Source organism: Amphimedon queenslandica, unplaced genomic scaffold, assembly GCF_000090795.2.
Source record: "Amphimedon queenslandica unplaced genomic scaffold, v1.1 AMPQUscaffold_13199, whole genome shotgun sequence".
NCBI lineage: Eukaryota > Metazoa > Porifera > Demospongiae > Haplosclerida > Niphatidae > Amphimedon > Amphimedon queenslandica.
Window position 1 is genome coordinate 49163 of NW_003546565.1, and position 22353 is coordinate 71515.

The window sequence follows — 22353 nt, forward strand, 5'->3', positions numbered from 1 at the left end:
GTGTAAGGAAAAGGGATAAGTAATATTATCCATGGTAATATGTTCCTTTTACCTACAGTATAAACACAAGTATTTACAAGATATGTAGTCATTGCCATGACAATAGTACTGACTGAACGAGCCAAATGAGAGGTACCAAGGGAACAAGAATGAGCTGAGTGAAAGGTACCAAATGAACGACCTGAATGAGAGGTGTTAAGTGAATGAGGGGTAAAAAAAGCATGAGTGGTAGATAGTGAGGGTGGAACTAGACAATGATGAATGAGTATTAGAGCTAAGGGAACAACTGAAACAGAAGTACCAAGTGAAAAAGCTGAATGATGGGCAGCGTCAGAACAAAATAGATCAGAGGTAGTGAGACCGATAGCTGTAGGACAAAAATAGGCTACTAGCACGATGAGGATTGACCTTAGGAATAGATTAATATTTTTAACGTTGATACCTATCAAAATATAATAAAACTTAGGAATAGTAGCCACTATACCTGATTTTTGGTTCCTAAATGAGCTAAATCTATGTAGACACAAGTTACAGAAACCAGTTGTTCGTTGAAAAGACAGTACGAGACACGACAATACACCTGTTATACTGTATTACTGTTTTGAATTGAATAATTATATTTTTGTGTGGGTGAGCGGGCGGGAAAGGAAAAACTATGAATTTTATTGGAGTGGCCAAACCAATATTCTATTTGTGATATAAACCAATACCGATAACCGATCCGATATTAATAACTAATATTAAAGTTAATTAAGTAATTATTAATCAATTTTATTTAATAACTTAATTCAAATAATCAAAGTTCTTCGTAACAAAAAGTAGTATTTCTGCATTATCAGGGGATAATCTGTTCCTTGATTCATCATAGATTAGACCTGCTCCTAAGAAAAGCCTCTCCGATGAATCAAAAGTTCGTGGAGCACATAGGTATTTCTGTGCAATACTCGCTAGCTTTGGAAACCTTAAACGATTATTAGTCAACAAAGTGTATACATTATCTCTATGAAAGTGTATCAAAGGCTCTGCAAGGTAGATCTATAACTCATCTGATCCATCTTTACAACTTACAATACCACCAGATTCTTCTATGATGTGTCAATACGCTTTCCACAGTTTGTACACTGTCTCTTTTGAAGTGGTTCTTCCAAAGCTCTGCCAGTGGCATTTACAACCTGTTGTGTCTCTGTTTGATGTGCTTGTACTAATGATTTAACATTATTGCTTACTGAAGGATAACTGAACAACTTATTTTTAAACCTTGGGTCTAAAATAGTAGCAATGGTAAGTTTCTTATTCCTTTCAACACAGCAAACCACTTCTCTAACAATTTCTTCATTTCCGACTTCATTGTACGAATTCCAGAATCTTCATGGTGATCATCTAAGGTTTTTCTAATTATTCTTAAGAATGGCATTATGACTGAAATTCAAGCAGCATCTGCAGAGATAGATTTAGTTACTTCTTCAATGGGTGAAAGTGCATTGATTATCTTATTCATAAGATCCAGCTAATTTGCAGACAGTTGTTTGTAAACTCTGAAGCATGAAAAGTGACGAATTCCACCTGGCTGGTTCATCCTGTACCAATCTATGTCCTTGTAGACCTAGATCCTCCTGTATCTTTCATAAACAACTATATGCTAAACAAGAATGTCGAAAATGCCCAACAATTTTCCTGCAGCGAGCCAATATATCGATAACTGCTCATTATAATAAGACTCCATCATGAACCACCAATTGTAAACTGTGGGCAAAACAACCATAATGAGGTAAGAAGCATCATTTAAAGCTTGAACTATGTTTGTTCTATTGTCACAAAGAACAATATGGATTTGTTTGTGTGAAATATCCCAGTTTTTCAAACATGTTAAGAAACTTTTCTTTGATTACATCTCCAGTGCGGGAGCCATCAATTTCTTGAACATGCAGACCTGCATGATCCTGCTTGAAATCACTTTCTAACCAATGAGCAGTGAGACTCATAAGTGAGTTAACGCTAACTGTGGCACTCCACAAGTCACTTGTAAAACTCAAAACTCTTGATCCTTTAATTTTGGATTCCACCTTTTGTTTTGTACTCCCATATATATTAGGTAGTACTGTCTCAGTGAAGTACTTTCTGGTACGAATTTTGTACAGTGGCTGTAAAACTTCTAGAAGACGGTTAAAGCCAACATCATCCATAATAAAAAATGGTTGATAGTCCAGTGCTATCATCTCTCCTATTTTATTGTGAATACGCAATGCATGGTGATCAATAATCTCCCATTTTCTTGTCTTTTCAATACTTGCTTCAAATGTCAACTGCTTGCTACGAGGCTCCTTTGATGGGGCTGCTTTTCTCTTTCTTTTTCTTACTGTATTCAACAGATATCAGGGTGAGTTGCTTTAAAGTGATGGACAAGATTTGTAGTATTATAAGTCTTAGTATTTTTCACACCACGATACACTGATTTAAAGCAAGAATTGCACACAGCAAATTTCTGTCTTCACTAGTTTGGTAAAAGTCCCAGATACACAATTGCTTTTTGGACAACTTCAATAAAGTTAATAAGCTACCTCAGCAAAATCACGTGTTGCTATAATAACATTACATGTGACTAAATATCCTACTGCGAATGCACAATACCAAGTGTTATAACATTGGAATTGATTGCTTTTTTATACCGATGTTCTAAAAATAAGCTGATAAGCCTTTATCCGATAAGCCAATCACAATATCGGTGCAACCCTAGTGATAATCATTACAGAAAATCCTAAAACAATGTTTTGATAGGAATGACACTCCTACAAATGAAGTTCATAGTATTGGCAACAAATCTCTCTCTTTTCTCACTGTTTTCTAGGCCGCTCTGCATCAGATATTTTTGCAAAATAATTGGCAGCTTCCTTAGAGTAAAGTTATTTTGTGCCACATGTTCATTCAGTACGTATGAGAAAGTCAACCCTTGATTGGTATCATGCCAGCTTGAAATTTGGCTGTTTGCACTGCCGTCGCTTGCAGTGAGTCTTTACCCACAAAAGCATTACGCTTTTTAAAATTAATGAACTGTAAAACAATCACATACTTTAATTATCAAAAAAACTACACATGTCGAGCTATACAAACTGTATGGACGTATCACCAGAATGTTATTTCAATGCTACATACAGAAAAAAAACCCTTAGTTCTTGGTGTATATGCTAGATATAACAGTCCAGGATCTCGTGCTAAATTTGGTCCATACACTTTGCTAGAAATAGACAAGATTTTAATAGTTGATATTGAATTGGTATAGGTCAGTTATGATTTTATATGCTATATTTGTTTATTATTTGATAATAAAATACTGAGGTTTTGAATAGCTGCCATATGGAGAAAGGAGGGCTGGTGAAAGGTGTTAAATTTCTTTCAGATGAAGGCTTTAAAGTAGGATGGCTTGTGACTGACAGATGTGGTCAAATTTCAAAGTGGGTGATCTGGCATGTTACCAAAGGTATAAGATATATTTAATGTGTTACAGAACTTAGAATCAAATAGGATTTAAGAAAAAATTGATGCTTTTCAAAAGTCAATGGTTACAAAGACATTGGCAATTGGTCACAAAGTATGGATATTCACCTTTTCTGGTCAATCATATTGAGCAATGGTAATGCACAAGAGGTTAAAGAGAAATGGCTATCATTAGCAAACCATGTACATCACAAGCATACTGGACATGGAAAGATATATAAAAGGTGGTCACATAAGAAACTTAAAAAGAAACAGATAAAACGAAGTAAATTAATAAAATACATATGTACATTTATATGACGAATTATTATCTAACTGCTGTAAAGTGACAAACTCCTGTCTATAGTCAGAAACCAATACGTATTAACTAGTATTTGTAATGCGTCTCCTTGTTACCAAACATCACAATTAAAAGCATTCTTTAGCCTGTTACTGCAATATGTTTCAAAACATACTGCGTTTTCATATGAAGAAATGCAGTCGAGGTAGGGCATTACATGTACAATTTTGTAACTATTCAATTAAAAGTTACACCAGTTATTGCTGGCAGCACTACACTTCAACTTTCATAATGACAGATATTAAGCAACAGCTTAAGAGTGATCACAAAGATATAGTATCTTTTTTCCAAAATTAAAAAAGGGGGACATACAGTTAGGAAATTTAAAACAGACACCACTTATAGTACGTTAAAAATCAGTTGCATTTAATTATAATTTTGAATTTGTAGCTGTTCAAAAAATATCTAATGCTTTCTATCTAATTGCAACAAATGATGTTCAGAAAACTACAAGTACTATACCACCTCCATTGTGCAGTGAATATGAAAAGCCTTTATGCTATTAATAAAAACAAAAGTAGATTTAAGTCTAATGATATTTAATACAATAAATAAGACATTGTACAGCCAACATAACTTGCACCACGAGAAGGTAAAGTTGCTCTTATTTTATTAACAGCACATGCTGGTAGTACAACTGCCTTCCAAGCCATTGCCAGCATCAAGCTATCAATTGACAATATGCTGTATGTCTCAACTGACTAAAGTATATAACAAATGTGACCATAATTGACAAAAGGTACCTTATGGCGACCTTATGGCGGGTAGGAAAATTGGTGTTTATAGCCTTAAAAATCCAACTTCCTGAGCTTCATTTATCCCAAAAATAATCCAGAGGAAGGAAGAAGTTATACTATGTAACTTTTGGAAACATTTGTTGACTAACAGAGCACTCACAGGTTGTTATATTTCATTATAATGATGAATTTAAAAATCTGCCATAAGGTACTTTTGTCAATTATGGTCACAAATCTTAAGTTTTTAATTATATGTAGCGTTACTAAGTAGTATTTGTCCCACTTCAAAATGGCTGCCACGACTTTTGCAGCCTTGCTATACCGGGAAAACGAGTTCCTATGTTTACCAGACTTTATAGAGAACCTTATCTTAACCAGGGGACTCAATATGTACCACTAGTGTGGATCTAAACCTTGTCTGAGAGGAAAGTCAAGAATCCAGAAAACAGCCTTTTTTTAAGCCAACTCTTTTCATCATCATTATCATCATGTCCTGTCAATTGAGTTGTCAGTCTGTATCTCAACTTTGCTAGGTGATAGAAGGCTAATTCTTACACCATTTAATGCCAATAAGGTATGTGCAGGTCCGTATTATATATAACAATTCTCCAACAAAGAAAGAAGTTGTATTGTCACTACTGGATTGGGTTCATTTTAGATGCATGCCGACATTTTCTTGATTAAAGAAGCATGTATTCCAAAATTTGGGTGTGGTTGCGCATGCTAAGATCAGATTTGCAGCTCTGGAAGAAGCCAGCAAATGAAGCTATTAATCAACTGCAACACTTAGTGGAGGTTTCCAGGTAAGAGTAGGTATTAATCTTGCATATTTTTCTTGTATCAAGGGTATAATGAATTATTTTATTTCAAAAAGCAAACAATTAATTAAATGAAGTTATTACAATTCAATCATAATATGACTTGACAACAAGAACAGGAATAGCAACAGGATTAGAGGGAATATGGATACTGTCATTGCTCCATGAACAAGGACTTTTGTCAAGACTAGTATAAATTTCGCTTGTCATCAGTATAGTTGATATTCTGTCAGCATATGTAGTCATCAGTATAAGGGATATGCCTTCAGCTTATAAATTCTTTGAATCTTGTGTCTTATAATGCTGTTAATAAATGACATAACAATGATAATAGTAAGAAATTGTGTAAAACCAACAAAAATCACAATGGCAGCTGATGAAATATTATAAATGCTATATACAAATTAACACAAACAATGACATAAAAATTAAAAAAAACAAGATGATACTAAATTCTGAACCACCAACGAAAATACAAAATAAAAATCCTATTCTTGTGACAAATTCAACTCTACATTGCCAGCTAGGTGATTCATAACTCTTACATAATAACATTGAAAGTACAATTTAGAGTAGAATTTGAGTCATGAGAACAAGATTTAAATTTTTATTTTCGTTGGCCATTCGGAATCCTACTTCATCTTGTTTTTTTAATAGTTACTGTTATAGCTACTGGTATACTGGATCAACTAATGCTGGCCTTTCTTCCACCGTAGCTAAATGTAATATTTCTGGTAATATGACTGGATCGACAGATGCTGGCCTATCTTCTACTGTTATAGCTACTAATACTGGTAATATGCCTCGATCGACTAATGCTGGCCTATCTTTTACTGTTAAAGCTACTAATATTCGTAATATTAATGGAATAACTAATGCTAATGTTCTTTTTGGAGTCATTAATGCTGATGTATTTAATGGAGCTACTGAAAATGATCTATTATTTAATTTTAACAACCACAAGTCCTTTAAAATCAATGAACATGAGCCACTGTTTTTCACTCAGAGCAGTAGTCTAGCTTAGAATTTCTACTTGTTAAAATTTATTACTTATAGAAGTGCTACATTTTTTATGTCTTGTATATTGTACTGCACACAGTACACTGTATAATAATGGTACTGAAATTGAAACATTGGTGTAGTACTTGTTCATGCTTTACCTACACTACAGTAGTTTTTAATACAGTACACTGTACTGTTGCTAATAGGTACAGAAGCAACACAGCAACTAACCTGGTCATCTAGCCATACTTCCAGTTTCCTGATACTTCCTGAATACTACACTGACCTTTACATCAAACCTCTCCTCCCTTAATTATTCAGCCATAGTAGTTCATTTGTAGCCTAATGGTACAAGTAATCAAGCCATAATGTAAACATTTTAATTACAAATAAACTTACAGTATGAATGAATGATTCTGTTTTGTTAATAGCAATGGCTCCTGCGCAGTAAATGGTTTCCTTTTACAATGGTTTGCAGGGCCAGTAGTGGGCTTCACTCCCTATAGGGGTAAAGTCCCTATATAGAGCAATCAGTAAAATTATGAAAAGAAGGTGACATTTGTCAGCAGGATCATGGTGGCACAGTGGGAAAGCTGCAGGGAGCTATTTGCTGGATTTGGATGTAGGGCGCTGGTTCGAATCTCATTTATCTACTACTTATATTCTTTTTACTTATTTAAAATTTCATTTTTTGCCTTTTCCAATACTTAAGGAGTCTCCTACTTAGCTACTGTTTTTTGGGTTTAGGAGATAGGGTGGAGGCTTTTTAGAGCATCCCTAGTTACTTTAGTAGTTCCCTAATTATTTTAGGAGACCCTAAGTTAGGGTTAAAGGTTTGGTTTTTTATTCTGGAGCGTCCTCTTATTCAGGAATCTATGACAACTAAGATCCAATTTGCATCAATGCGCATGCGCACAAGGTTATCTTATTGAGACAACGGGATGCTGGCTATTTAATCACTTCACAATGAAAATTGTTTACGGTTTTGTAGTCACTGCCTTGTTAATAACTACTACAAACCATTCTTTATTGGTAACTAATGGTGCATTATTAAGGCATTTCTACACTAGCACTTCTAATGCGCATTGAACTGGTTTGGAACCGGTTCCAGTCTTTGAACACCTGATACGCATTGACTTTAATGCACATTAAGCCAAGCCACCTCCATATGTGATTTGAATGCGCATTCAATAGATAACCAATGGCAGCTGGATCAGAAATGCTATCAAAATATACATGATCCTGAAGATAGTGTGGAATCAATTGATGCACATTCAATGCACATTAAGAAGCTGACTCCTGGAATGGGTTCAACTGTAGAAAGGCCTTTAAGCCATATGTATTAGGACTGATAAGAATTTTATTATTATACTATGTATACACATAAATAATTCAATAATGGGTTTTTATTATACAATAACAATTATATATTTTGGCTTACCGTATACAGCATATTTTACAAGTGGTATAGCCTGTTGAGGATATAGGTAGTACAGGTCTTGGATTTCAGCTTCAGATCTCAGTACTTTAGCCTTCTTCTTGGTACTTGCGTGTCGCTGAACAACTCCACTTGCACATCCTCATGTAATATGTAGTACCGCGTGGTATAATTACTGCACCACACCCCTACATCGCCACGTTAGCACATCACATTGGTAGTGCACTCCTGTTTTTTCCGTCGTTTATGCTGCTTTTGTACTGCGCTCATACTACGATGGGCTGCTTTTCGCTACTGCGCGTTACTTAGCTCTTTTAAAGCACTCTACTGTATGACAGAGATGACAAGTAGATTAAGAAAGAGAAGAGAATGGATGTACATATCAATAAAGAAAGAGGAAAAAATTTGGTACATGTAGATTAAGATAGAGGAAAGAATTTATGTACGTGTAGATTCTGAAAGAGGAGACATTGAATGTACATGTAGATTAAGGAAGGGGAGAGAATGTATGCACATGTTTAAGAAACAGGAGAGAATGCATGTACATGTATATAGATTGAAAAGGCAAGCAAGTAAAGGTGTTAAAAATATATGATGTAGGATAAAATGTGAATCTGTGATGACATACTTACCCTATTTCATTGGGAAACTACATTTCATTATCTACTTTTCTTCTCCCTCCTATGCTGATTGTGGATAATGTGTTATCCACTCAATCCATGATTGATTTCCACACGTTCATCCTCATGAACAGCCTGTGGAAATTGTGTCCTGACTTCTACATGGACATCCACTGACTCTTCCTCTTCATATATTTCTAGAGGTGGTCCTTGAAAAGAAAGTAGTCAATCCTTCTCCTTTCCCTCATGATGGCAACAACAATGCTAGTCATTCGTTTGAGAGGAAATGTTGGTACTTATAGAAGGTCACTCAACTTCCTCACTCTTGAACCGGCAACAAATGACAATCCACTAAATAACATCTTCCCTACATCAATGACCACTTTGTCAAGAGTAAGTCCTTGAGATTTGTAGATCATCACTGCTCTCACTAGCTTAAGTGAGGCTGAAGGGGTGAACATTGACCACCTAAAGAAGATCAACTTTGCCGTCATGGAAGATTATTACTGCTCCTTCATACATAGTTGGTCTTGAATAGTGATCAAACTACCATCACTGCCACCGGTAGACAAGGTGGTTTGTCTCTCAGGTCGATGTCTCTTCCATGAAGTTTTCCCAAGTTTCTGTTGTTTCCACATTTCTAAGACACAGAAGAATGTCATGGAATCTAACTTATTCAGGATCTTGTCCAGACTGTCTCATCACTTGAGTCAAAGTGAAAGCTGTAGTGAATTCACTATAAGCTTTGTACCCCTGGTCTGCAAAATCTGAACATGCCTGTGTAGTGTGGAGAAGGGGTGAAAACAGTGGCGGTAGTTTACCAATGTCTCATTGACTCTACAAGAACAAGTAATGATGAGAGAAGGTTCTTAACATTAAGAGCATTGTGCAGCCAAACTAGTCAATGTACATGAGGACTACCATGATGTTGCCACTAAAACCTCATCTAATTAGTCTGTAGCTTTAAGAGTATTGATATAAAAGGCATCAACTCCTTCTGGATCCTGTAGCAAAAGAACCAGTCAGCTAAAGCAGGGTTATCAATAACAGCTTTCACACCGGCCTGCTTATTCTCTTGATCTTCTGGACAAAGGAACTCAGCTAACTCTGGCCACTGGTAATCAGCAGCACTGTGAGAGAAGAAGATAGTGGGCAGTCATGAAGTATTAATCATGGCAATGAGACTATTCCCTTCTCTGAACCAGTACTGCCTGGTACCATACACACTTGCTCCGTAATGAACAACTTTATTTGAGGAACCTCTCAACGAATCATGTCACAAAGATCATGTACTGTAAGACAAGCTTAACTCAACCCATGTCATTAGCACGCCAGAATTGAGGGCATAAAAACAAACGTGAGGGTGCTTAGCAAATTTTTCGACATCTTCATAAGGTGAGTGAAGTCTTGATCTTGTGTTATGGCATGCATTCTAGTGCCAACTAAATCAGCAGCACCTAGTAAATTATGTTGATTTATAACGGCATAAATGTATTCCTACTGTCTTACTAGTAAGAAATACAGTAGGGAATGCAATTGAGAAGTATCCTTTATTCTGAAACTCATTGAAAGGTGTCCCTTCAATGCTGGGCCACATGAGATGAGATGACTGTGGCTGTCAAAGGACTATACAGTTTGCTCAATGGTTTCCAACTGATTAGGTGGTGGTGCAGCATTAGGGATGAATCATTACAAATACACTTCTTCATCTATAGTAGTAGTAGTGTCAATAGATGTTGTTACCACCGGAGACTCAACTGGCGGAATTGTAAGGAGGTAAGAACGGTCTCCATCCTCAGGGAGCATAGCTAATGTGTGCTGATCCAAACTAACTTTTATCTTCTGATAGTAGGCATTATTGGCCATTAACCAAGGCAGAGCGTCTTTAAAAACTCTCCTGCAAACATAAACGTCTTTGTGTGTCTCCTCTTATTCCTTCCAAACAACCAAGATATCAATCTCAACTGGTAAGCGAAGTAACCTGGTGGCAAATTATATTTCATCTAGAGGAAATTTAATGAAATGTCCACTATGCCATACTGTCCATGGGGTAGTCAGTAAATGGACATAGCTGGCATAGCAGGAGACAACATTTTTTGCGCTTGTGATAAGTCCTAATAATATAATTTTAAAAATAATTATACACGCACCATTGTGACAATGTATGATGGTTCCCACTTTCCAGTTGCTTAGGTTTGACATTGTCTTAGTCTTAGAAATGGAAAAGGCAGTAAAATACACGTAGAATGTTGTGAGATTCCATAGTGTTTTATTATTGTGTTATAGATTATGATCCAAGGCTATAATTTTTTTATGCTAAAGGTAAGAAAAATTTTTATTGCTGTGATCAATACATAATTAATAGAAAAATGATGTTACAAAAAACAATTTCCATAAGAAATCACAGCCCAGGGGCCCGCAATGACCTAGTAATTTCATCAAAGTTGGTATGTAATCTAGTAATCCCTGTGGTATCAGGTAATCCTATGAAATCTTTATAATCCAGTATTAATCCAAAATAATCCAGTGATCTTAAAAATCCAGTAATCTCTAAGGGTTATGGTATCCGCAGATATTATAGTTCAAACTATTAATAACTAACTATTATTGTAATATTATTATTACTATGCTAAAACTGCAGCATCAGAGTGCTATAAACAGCCACATAACTATTAGGTAGACATACTCATAATTATGAATCTAACTAAGATACATGTATGTAATGAAACAAGTTTCTTCATTGTCAGCACACCTCTCTAATCCTCCCTCTCTATCTCTCGTCTTCTGTTCAACCTTTACAATACTCTTTCAAAAGTTTATTATCAAGGCTCAAATCAGGTACACATGCAATTCAAGTATAGTCAGTTCAAGTTGAGTTGCCACAGGAAGTAAATTAATGTTTGCATCACAAAACGTCATTCCTAGCCACACCCAAAATGGTAGCAGAGTGCAAGCAAACTCTTTTATTGAGCATTTTTTCAGCTCTAAGACTTTTATTGTATGTTTTATCCTTACTTTGGATACTACTACCTTTATTTATCACTGATTGGACCTTTTCTTTGTCATAAAGCTCTTAAGGACACCAGATATGGAAGATAGCAACATAGATTGAGGATGATGAAGATTAGCAGCAATCAAGAAGGCTGCAGACAGACAGCAATTGTTTCATAGTAGTATAGACTGCTAGTTGACTAACTGCTTCTCAAGAGGAACTTATCTGTTTGCCTTTACTTTATAAAATAAAAAACATTGTTTTGTTAAAAATAATAATGAGATGCAAATTATGTTTACAAGTGTGATGTAGCATGAACGTAATGATTCATCATGGTGGCTCCTTTTGAACTAGAGCGGAAGAACCCATTCAGAACCTTCCAGAGTACCTAGAGACTTAAAAATTGCTACAGATTTTTGGAAGAACCAGTTATGCAACTATACCAATTTTCAGTGTGCTAGCATTAGCAATTAAAAAGTTATAAGGAGTGGTACTTGGGCAACTCAACTTGAACCGACTATACGTTATGTAATTAGACTATGAACAACTTAAATAAACACTCACAATATTGAATGAAAATGATAGAGATTGAGAGAATAAAGGATAGTGAGTATCATAAATTATAAACATAAGATTGAGTGTTTGGGGAGTCTTTCTATATCACATACCTACATATACATAACCAATAAATGAAATTATAAATTATAGTCTGTGATTAGTAATTGTGTGAATGTGTCTATATGTTGATTACATGTACATGTACAAATTCTGTAATTGTTCAGATAAAGATTGAAACAATTGCTACATAAACGTATTTATGCAAATGACTTAATTCAGTTTTATGCAATTATAGGTCAGACATCACTGATATACATGAGCGCATGAAAAAGTACTTACCTCAATACAACGTCAATTGCTTCATGAAATCTGGTTACGATACAATTGATGTTATGTCTGAAATTATTAATGAAACGATTAGTCAAATTGAAAACTACGTTGATGAGCTTAAGGACGCACTTCAAGAGCGTATTAGATCAGAAAAGCCAGCATCATATAGGTCTACTTTCAGGTTTCCTCCTGGAGATGAAATCAGAATATTAAAATACGTCAAAAAACTGTCAATGAAACCCGAAAGCGATGCTACATCAAATCATACCGCTACAAAGCCACCTTCTTAAAAAAAATGGCAAATACTAATCAAATGACAAGGAAGATGTATCTTTGGTTACTAATGATATTTGTTAAAAAGTTTTAAAATGGAGTTGAGATCAGAAGGAAGCAGACCATGTTTGTATTGAAGGTGTCGACTTCACTGTAAAAGTGAATAGATCCATAGGCATAGGGAGGGTCAGGCATATAGGGGCAATGCCCGACATGACTCTGTGAGCTGACCTGTGGGCAAGGGCAGTGAAGGCAGAAGCTTAGGCAAGGTGGTTGGGAAAGACCGAGTGTACCACTGTGTGTGAGACTGTCAGACTATCATTACCACAGGTGTAATTGGACACTGGAACTATACTATCAGTCTGTGATTGTCACTTAGCCTGAGGAGTGAGGAAGAAGCTGAGAGGGCCAGAGCTCTAGCAGCAGCCATTTCATTCAAGTTCTGAATTATGATATCACATGAATTATTAGTGACGCCCAAGTTCATTATTGAAATGGTGAGCAAACATCAATCTTCCATGCTTTTTGCACCTATATCTTTTATATATAAAAAGAGATTTGTCTTCTAAGCTCTGGGACTGCTTAAACGAGGTAGTCATAAAGTTTCCTGTCTCTCACAAAAACTTCAGTGATCATCCTCAGAGTCGAGTTTCCTCATTTATTGTTAACTGCCTTTTTCAAAGCCACCATATCATGAAAAATTTCTTCTACCTGATTACGATAAAACATTAATTGTGTAAGCATGCATGATGCATATTAGATAGAGCGAAATCACCATATTTCAGGCAGCAAAAAAGGGTTCATGCCCACCGTTTTCTCCTTGCCCGACCTTGCCTTGTCTGCCTATGCCCATGAATAGATCCATCACAAACTCAGGCACATTTGACGCTTTTTTTCACTTGCAGATGTAGACTGGGTGACAAAAAAGGCCACAGGAGAAAGGTTGGCTTGCAATTGGGTAAAACACTTCAAATCCCGTGTCAAGAAGGATAAAAGATGGGATAAACAAGTAAGCATGGAGAATTACCTTTCGCTACCACAAAAAAGGAATCCCACAGAACAGGTAAAATCTGAGATAAAAGAATTATCAACAATAGCAGATATCACTCCACCTAAGCATTACCATCCACCTCAAGAAACAACAAAATAACCATGGTCAATCTCTACGGCCTCAACCTGATCTTTCTCTTCTAAATAAAGATGAAGCTGAATTTCTTTTGACCAGTATTGACACAAACGTAACAAACATACCCCTTAATCACTTACTGACAATATTGTGTCCACTACAAAACAATCCTCTGAATCTGTTAACTCTTTCCCCAATTGCCATCTACATCTAACAATGTACATCAAGCTATGAAAAGTCAGCTACTCCCAACATCAACAAATGAGTCTATATAATAAATGCAACAGTAAAATCAAATCAGGTTTTCAGTAAGCCCCTCCTTTTAGCTATAAGGAGAGGCTAACACAGATTGGTCAAGGACAAGGAAAAAGTTATGAGTAAGTAGTGACTTCTATGAAACAACAGTAACAGATTGCTTTGATGCCGTTGTTAAAATTTATGTCTTAGCAAAAGAAAACCAGAAACTGTTATCAATCATAGAATACATAAAATTTGAAGACTATAATAACACCCTTTACAACCAGACATGGCCCCAATATTACGATAGCTGATGGACAGTGCCTCAAATAATGTAAAGAAACAAGGATGACATGATGGTATCTTGAAAAAATTTTTTGTCCTTTCATACATTAATGATGGCTCTATGGCCTATGATGTCATGCATGGCAACATGCATGAAGCATTGCCTTCTTTGCAAACAGTTCAGGAAATGATTCAATCAAAGTATGAACTAATATCAGAAGGGAAATTTCGTTTTCATGAACTACGACTGCATTTAGATCAGCACAATGCTCCATTACTTTTCACAATTGCCATGTATCTTTAAGTAGGTTGAATTCGACTCTCTTTCCAATAAATGTGCTGGGTTTGTATTGCTTTCTGTGAATGGAAATGTGACACTTACACAGTATTGTCGTTTGATGACATTGAAACATACTTCTGAAATAGTTCCGTCGACAATTATGCCTATGTATATGCTGTGCAGCCGCTCAAACAAGGTATTCTCCATTTTGTCTTATGTGCTTGGGCACTGACAACAAGTTTATCTGTCAAGAGGTATGCCAAAATTGGTGGTTCAATAAAAATAAATTACAGCAAAAAGGGATCACATTCATTATTTTTGCAGCTGATGGAGACTCTTGCTTGTTAAAGGCCAAGAGTATTACATCACACTTTTATACCCATGACCCATTGTCCCTTAATGAAGGGAAATCACTACACACACCACTGACCAAAAAGTAGCTAGCTACAAATCTATATTGTTTTCTCTGTGTACAGGATAGTGTACATGTGGGAGTATAGCTTAAAAAGTAGCTATTGAAGCCCTCAATTGTCCTACCTATGGGACCTTATATTGCAAGTTCAACTCACCTAAACATCTTGATGAAGATTTCCAGGAAAATTGAACATGGCATCAGGCCTCGAGGCATAATCTACAAAAATATTCAATGCAGTTCAGCACTTGTTGAAAGCTTCATCTAATCTTGGTTGCATATCAGATGCATTGGCTACTAAGTATTTCCTAGAGATAATGAGTGCATCAATCTACAGCTACCTTGACAAGAGCTATTCTGCACAACACCGATTAGAAGAAATAAGGTATGCTACTTTCTTTTTCAGATACTAGAAGCAATGGATTTTATTACAAAAATCCTTTCCATTCTAAACAACTTTATCACATCTAATAGCTATATTTATGTCAAGATTAATGCTCATGCAGTACTTGCATAGACAATAATGATGTGGGACACTTACTTAGATCAGCCGGAAGTTTTTACAATGTGATCACAGAGCTTTGAACAGATTTTTCAATCTCTTCGCAGTATGTCTGGAACTTTTTTCACTATGATAAATTTCACTATGCTCAGCTTGTTGCAGCGACTTCACAAGCTTGCCATTAAAGAGGATTTGCAATTTGAGATTAAAAGGGAAAATTATGCAATACAATTTCCTGGAATTGATAGACATCTAAAAAAAGTCGGGCACAATGAATACTAAGAATACAACTTCGCTAACCTGTCTGATACTGTCTTTTTTGATCTGCTTGAAAAGGCAGAGAAAAGGCAAAGGAAGCCATGACTAAATTACAAATGGCAGATGAGTTAGTTGGTAACAACAAATGAGATGTGCCACCCATGTGTAGTAACTTTGCTGCAGGGTCAAGGAGATATTGATGATGACATTAGTGAAAATGAAGGTGTTAATTAGGAGCAAAGCCACTCATCCACTGAAATTGTATCAGACATACAAAAGCTGAATGAGAGCCAGAAAGTTGACGAAAATGTTGTATAAAAAGCACATTCCCAGTTGCCACTAATTCAGAAATCAAACCCAACATTAAGCATTCCAACATACCTCAATTCCAAAGGAAATGATAAGGCTTCATGATCACGGTTTGTCAACGTAACAGCTGGTGACAAATCTGTCTTGATAAGGAAGCGAATGGCTGTGTGCGTTTTTTAACAGTAATAAACAAGTTTCCTCAGCAGACTCTTCCGAGTACATTCAAAACAGCCTAATGAGAGCAAACCAGATAAACCATCAGACGTTACAAGTTCCTGTAGTGGTCAAACAACCCTTTAGTGAAAGATTTTATTAAGGTAGGATATGCATGCGTATTTAATGAATGTAAAAAATCAGACATCACAATTGGAAGAGTGCTACAAAAACTAAATTGGATATAATGAAAATTATTCATTTATCAATGACAAAATGGAAGTCTTGTGTACATTATATACAATAAATGGAAGAGTTTGCAACATGCTAGAAGCACAAACTGATTATTTTACTGTGCAAAATATGTATGCACACTAACATAAGGATGCATTATTAAGAAGAAAGATCCCAAAACTGAAACAAACCTAGGATTCACACCATCAGCAATAACCTTGAGGCAGCAATTTGAGATGACATCTCAGTGCATGGAGTTTATAACATCTCTAATATCAACCAATGATATGCAATTATAGCATTAAAGTTGATTAAGGATAAATTCAGAGATGTCAATGGATTACAAACTACACATTATCAAGAAAAGGAACATTCAAACTATTAAAATACATTAGAAATAATCTACATTAAGGGCAATTTTTGGGGGGTGATTTCAACACTTTCATGCTGCACAAATAGCACGGTCAAAATTTATAATTCTTGACTAAGTCAGTTAGTAGCAAGACAGTACATATTATAGCGTCAATTTTTTGATTTCAGTCATCTAAAATGACAGCAAAAGTAATGAATGTTGTTAATCAAGTAGGAACACAGGACTGCAGCCTCTTCACAATAGCTTACGTGACATCTCTGGCTTACGGAGAAAACCACACTGATGTGACGTATTAGCGAACATGAGGCATCATTTTGTTGCCTGCTTTGAAAGTAGTGAATTCACCATCTTTCCGTCCAAGAAAAGAGAAATTATTAGCAAGGAAGAGAAATCAGAAGAAATCAAACTATATTGCTACTGTTGGCTACAACACACAAGTGACATGATATGCTGTGATAAGTGTGACAAATGCTACCTTATGGAATGTGTAAACACTATCACCAATGCCAGTGATAATAGGTATTGCAGAAAATGCTCCTAAATCCTCATTGTTTGTTTACAGCAATAATAATATTATCATTAAATGTGACCATAATTGACAAAAGGTACCTTATGGCGGATTTTAAAATTCATCATTATGATTAAAAATATCAACCTGTGAGTGCTCTATTAGACAACTATTGTTTCTAAAAGTTACATGGTAACTTTTTACATCCTCTGGAGTAATTTCATGATAAATGGAGCTCAGAAAGTTAGATTTTTAAGGCTATAAAGACCAATTTTCCTATCCGCCATAAGGTACCTTTTGTCAATTATGGTCACAAATGCTTACAAACACAATTTAATCTCAAAAATCCTTTATAATCTTTCATAATCCTATAAAAAATCTCCTTGAATCCAGGAATCCTTAGTCCTCTTTAGGAATCCAGAGTAATTTTCAGTATCTTAGGTGATCCTGTTATCTTCTCCATAGAGTATGTAATCTTGTAATCTTCTAAAAAAACTGCCATTGCGGGCCCCTCGGATTTGCTGTCTCCTTTTTATAATATACATAAACGACTTGCAATTAATGGCATATCCTTCCTCAATGTGTATGTTAGCAGATGATAGCAAATACAGCAAGGTAGTGGAATCTTTTGATGATTGTGACTCATTGCAAGAAGATTTAAATAGCATCTATCAATGGAGTGTAAATTCCACACTTTCCTTCAATCTAGAGAAATCTTCATTAATCACATTTCGCTCAATGCGTCACTCCCCTCTGGTCTCCTACTACATCAATGGCCAGACGATTCCCGGGAACCCGTCATTAGAGACCTGTGTGTTATATTTGAATGGGATCTCACCTGGTCAAAACATATTGATAGTATTGTTGCTAACGAGCTACCAGACTATTGGTCTATTATGTAGAGCTTTTGCCCCTATTAAGACTAAGAAACTATTAGTTCTGAGCCTTGTTATTACCAAGCTTACTTATTGCTCTCCAATTTTGAGGCCTAATCTAATCAAAGATATAACTATCCTGCAGAGAATCCAGAGAAATGCAACAAAGTATGTACTGAATGACTATTCATCTAACTATAAATCCAGATTACAAATTCTACATCTGATGCACACAGGCTAGAAATAAACAACATAATATTTTTCGTTTCATCACTCAAGAATCCCTCCACTCTGTTTAATTATTAGATTACCTCCTGCTTTGCTCTCACTCTATTACTACTCGCTCTACTTCCAAATCTAAGCTACAACACTCTCTGTCTCACTTCTCTGTCCTTCAACATTCATTTTTTCACCATACACCATGCCTCTGGAAATCTCTCCCAGAAATGGATCTCAACCAATCTATCTCATAAATCACAAAATCAGTAACTAATCATATGATTAATCATTTTTATAAATAACTTTTAATTCAAACAATGCATGCACTTATCACTTTATATGTCCTTGTTATAAATGTTGTCATTCCTACCTGTCCTCTCTCTCATTAATTATTTTTCTCAGGGTGTAGTTTCAAGTAAACCGTATCCCATCAGACTGTCCTTCTGTTTTTTTATCTTCTCTGTCCTTCTCACTTCCCATTGTCTCTGTCTGCAAAATTTATAATAATGATAATAATTTAATTGTGACGACACCAATTTTAATAAAAGTTATGCTATTTCACTTTAATAATAGTTATACAGTCCTATGCCCGTACATGCAAACATACCCTTCCCGCCTTAGTGGGGCGAGCTCAGGCTTGCCCCAATTATAATCCAGTCCTGAGACTATAATGAACCAATTTAACCTCTTACACAATCAGGAACATAATGGACTAACTTAACCAGGATTGGTTATGAACCGGAAATGGTTATGAACCAGAAATCAATTATCTGACTCTGTTATAATTCATTAAATATTCATTGATTTTTATTTAATTGATTATTAATTAATGATAATAATCGTGTGGGCGTTGTAATTGCTGCAGTGCTGCTCACTAGGTGATTTGTGGTTCGTTGCTACTACTCCCAGAAAAGTCAATCATTCTCATGTGCTAAGGGTATGTTGTACTTCAAAATTTTATTATATTTAATAGTAAATCATTGTAATTAATTAATTGCTGGAGTAGAAAGCATCCTTGACAGAACCATATGTAGCCCACAAGCCAAATCGAATTGAGAACTGGCATCTCACCTCTATCAGCAATTCAAGAAAATGACTCTTCTATGTATTTCGCTACTGAGTTAATGTTCACCTGACCTATTGAGTTTTTGTTATAACTTTTGATAAACATGGAATTTAGAAATTTTGTTTGCACCATTAGAATCGCTAGGTCCTTCCGGCCCATTAAATAAAAGATTCGGTCAAAATGATAAGGCCTTAGCCTGTTTTGGATGTCCCTGTATAAACTTAATGACATACCTTTGACCACAATAATGCAACTATAACAGCCAGAATAAATTCAGTTGTTACTTATCTGCATTCCTTCTGTGCAACAAAAACAATTTTGAAACCACAAATACGTAAGAAATGCAGAATGTGACGTAGTTATTTAATGTTGCCTACGATGCCATAAATTGCACTGATTGCTCGTCACGTGATGCCATTACTTATGTATCCCAGAGAAACTAGTGCGTCTAAAGTATTATAAACACAGTTCATAGTTTTAAATTTTAAGGTAACAATAGTAAATGGTTTTTTAAAAATAAACTGATTGGCTGAAAAAGCAATCTGACATCATATTATATTGTCATTATGACATTTGGATAGCTAATATGCCAAAAAAACTCGGTTTGGCTCTAACAAAAAGATATTCTTGGCAGGTGAAGAGAGACCATAATTGTGCCACTGTCAGTATCAGAATTGAAATGTCTCAGCTTTCGATTGATCAATTACAATCAACCTTTGAAAAAGACAAAATAGTGAAGAGTAATGGTAAGTGACTCAGTGGAATACCTGATGAGCTCACTGACCATGAATGCATGCTCGAACACTATTTGCAAGCTGGAACGATGCATCCTCTGCAGCTCAGAAAGTTTTAACAAAACTGGGACAGGATACTGCATCTGGTCCAATAAATTCAATGGTGATTACTGTAATCTTGATTGCACATGGTTTTGTCATGTCCAAAGCAAAAGTCTGCCTACTTCTAGCACCATCACCTTATTTTTACCCTTGTCAAGCAATTGATGTTTTACTGAAGTACTTGAATGCATGTACTTTTGCTGTGGAAATAATGAGAGTAGATTTGCAGCTCTTGCTGATAAAAGAGATGGAAATTTGTGGATTATGCAGGTTTATGTTCCATTTATATGCATGCATCCACATTTTCTATTATACATTTGCAGCTTGGCACAATGGCAGCACAACAAAAGCCAGCAACTGAGTACATAGTGCACACTGATAATAATAGGTGCAAAGCCTGTACTACATACAGACGAGTGTTAATTTCACTGTCTTATCGCCAAGCTAAGAATAGTGCCAGCATTAAGCCATCCAATGACAAGACTAACACCAATAGCACTGTTCTATTTTTATTTTTATCTAAAACTGAAGAAGATACACATCTAAAATATTTTAGGAGCTCCCAGATTAAAGTTAGTTACTTGCATTCAAAGCTTGACACAATTTTAAAAGAAAGAAGTGTGCTTGTCGATCCATCACTGAATGAGGACTTGCATTGCATAATGGAGATGTGTAGAATATGCGCTCAATTTGAAGAGAGAAATTTTGAGCAAGTACATTGGGAGCAACAGGAAAGGGCACTGTCAACATCACCAAAGTCAATGAGAAGGCACACAGTCATAACAAAGTAGTGCCTTTATCTATGGCATTTGTCTGGTGCTGCATACAATGTCCTGTGTAAATACATCTTCCTTCCCACTGAGAGACTATACCTATTACAATTCTGCTGCTTTTAGTTTGTCAGACAAAGTAGATGAGTGGCTAAGGGCAAAATCTAAAATAGATGCATGCAGTGAGAGAGAGAATTTCATCATCTAACTAATGCATCAGATGAATATACAATCCGATTTGATTTATGATGGTAAGTATATATTGTATATCAATCAGAACCTATTCATCACATTACATGCATGTATTTGCTTACGTTCTTTGATTAACTTCACAAATACCATATCGCACAATTTCAAAACTAGTGTTAAGCAATGATTCTCAATCACCTCTAGCTAAATCAATGCTAGTTTTAATGATACAAGGATTATGCTGCATGTATGCATTTCCTTATGCCCCATTTCCCTGTGTTGAAGTTCCTGGAAACCAGTTGTTTTATTTATTCTGAGAGGCAGTGGAGAGGATGGAGTTGTGTGGCTTTAAGGTTATGGCTTTAGTTTGAGATGGTCCATCAGCAAACAGAAGCCACATGAGAGACGATAAGTTAAAGTGGACAACCGATGTAGCAGCGACAACTACCTACTTCATATCTGACCCTCCTCATTTAATGAAAACAACTTGCAATGCATGGTCTAATGATAAGAGAAATCGTTGGGTATTCTGTAGGGGGTAGCCTATATGTAGGATTGAGGTTGATTTTTCAAGATGGTGGCGGTTTTTATGATTTTCAAACACTCATAACTCTTTCATCTTACGTTGTACAGCCTTATAAATGGCTTAGATGAGCTCTTCTTCACTGAGCGATTCTCCTGGTACCTTTAAAGTGGACAGTAATGTAGCGGGAGCATTTCTGGAGAATAGGCCCAAATTCTAATTTCTGCAAAATTCTTCAGACTTTTTCTTCTTCTTTCATCTACTATCAATACGGAAATCTTTTAATCCAAAGAACCGCTCAAGTTGGCTTTTACATCATTCCTTTGAGCTTGGGTCAAGGACTGGACATGTGGCTTCAAAAAGAAGCAAGGACAGAGAACAATGGAAGACAAATTCCGGCTCCAGCACCGCGTGGGTTTGTGGTTTCACGCCATTTTAATTGATGTGCATGTGATCAGCATGAATATGATTAACCTAACCACATAATCATAACAGAAAGTAATTTATAAATTTAAGAAAAAAGAATGGAAACAAGTAGTTAAGAAACATTAAAAATGGAAAAGTAGTAGGATTAAATTGCAAAAAAGTAAAGAAACAA

The 22353-nt window shown here is 35.8% G+C and overlaps 1 pseudogene; it reads right to left on the minus strand.

Moving 5' to 3' along the window:
* Window positions 1-1507: 1507 nt before the first annotated feature.
* On the minus strand, window positions 1508-9085 carry LOC109584548 (zinc finger BED domain-containing protein 4-like; annotated as a pseudogene).
* Between the last annotated feature and the right edge of the window lie 13268 nt (window positions 9086-22353).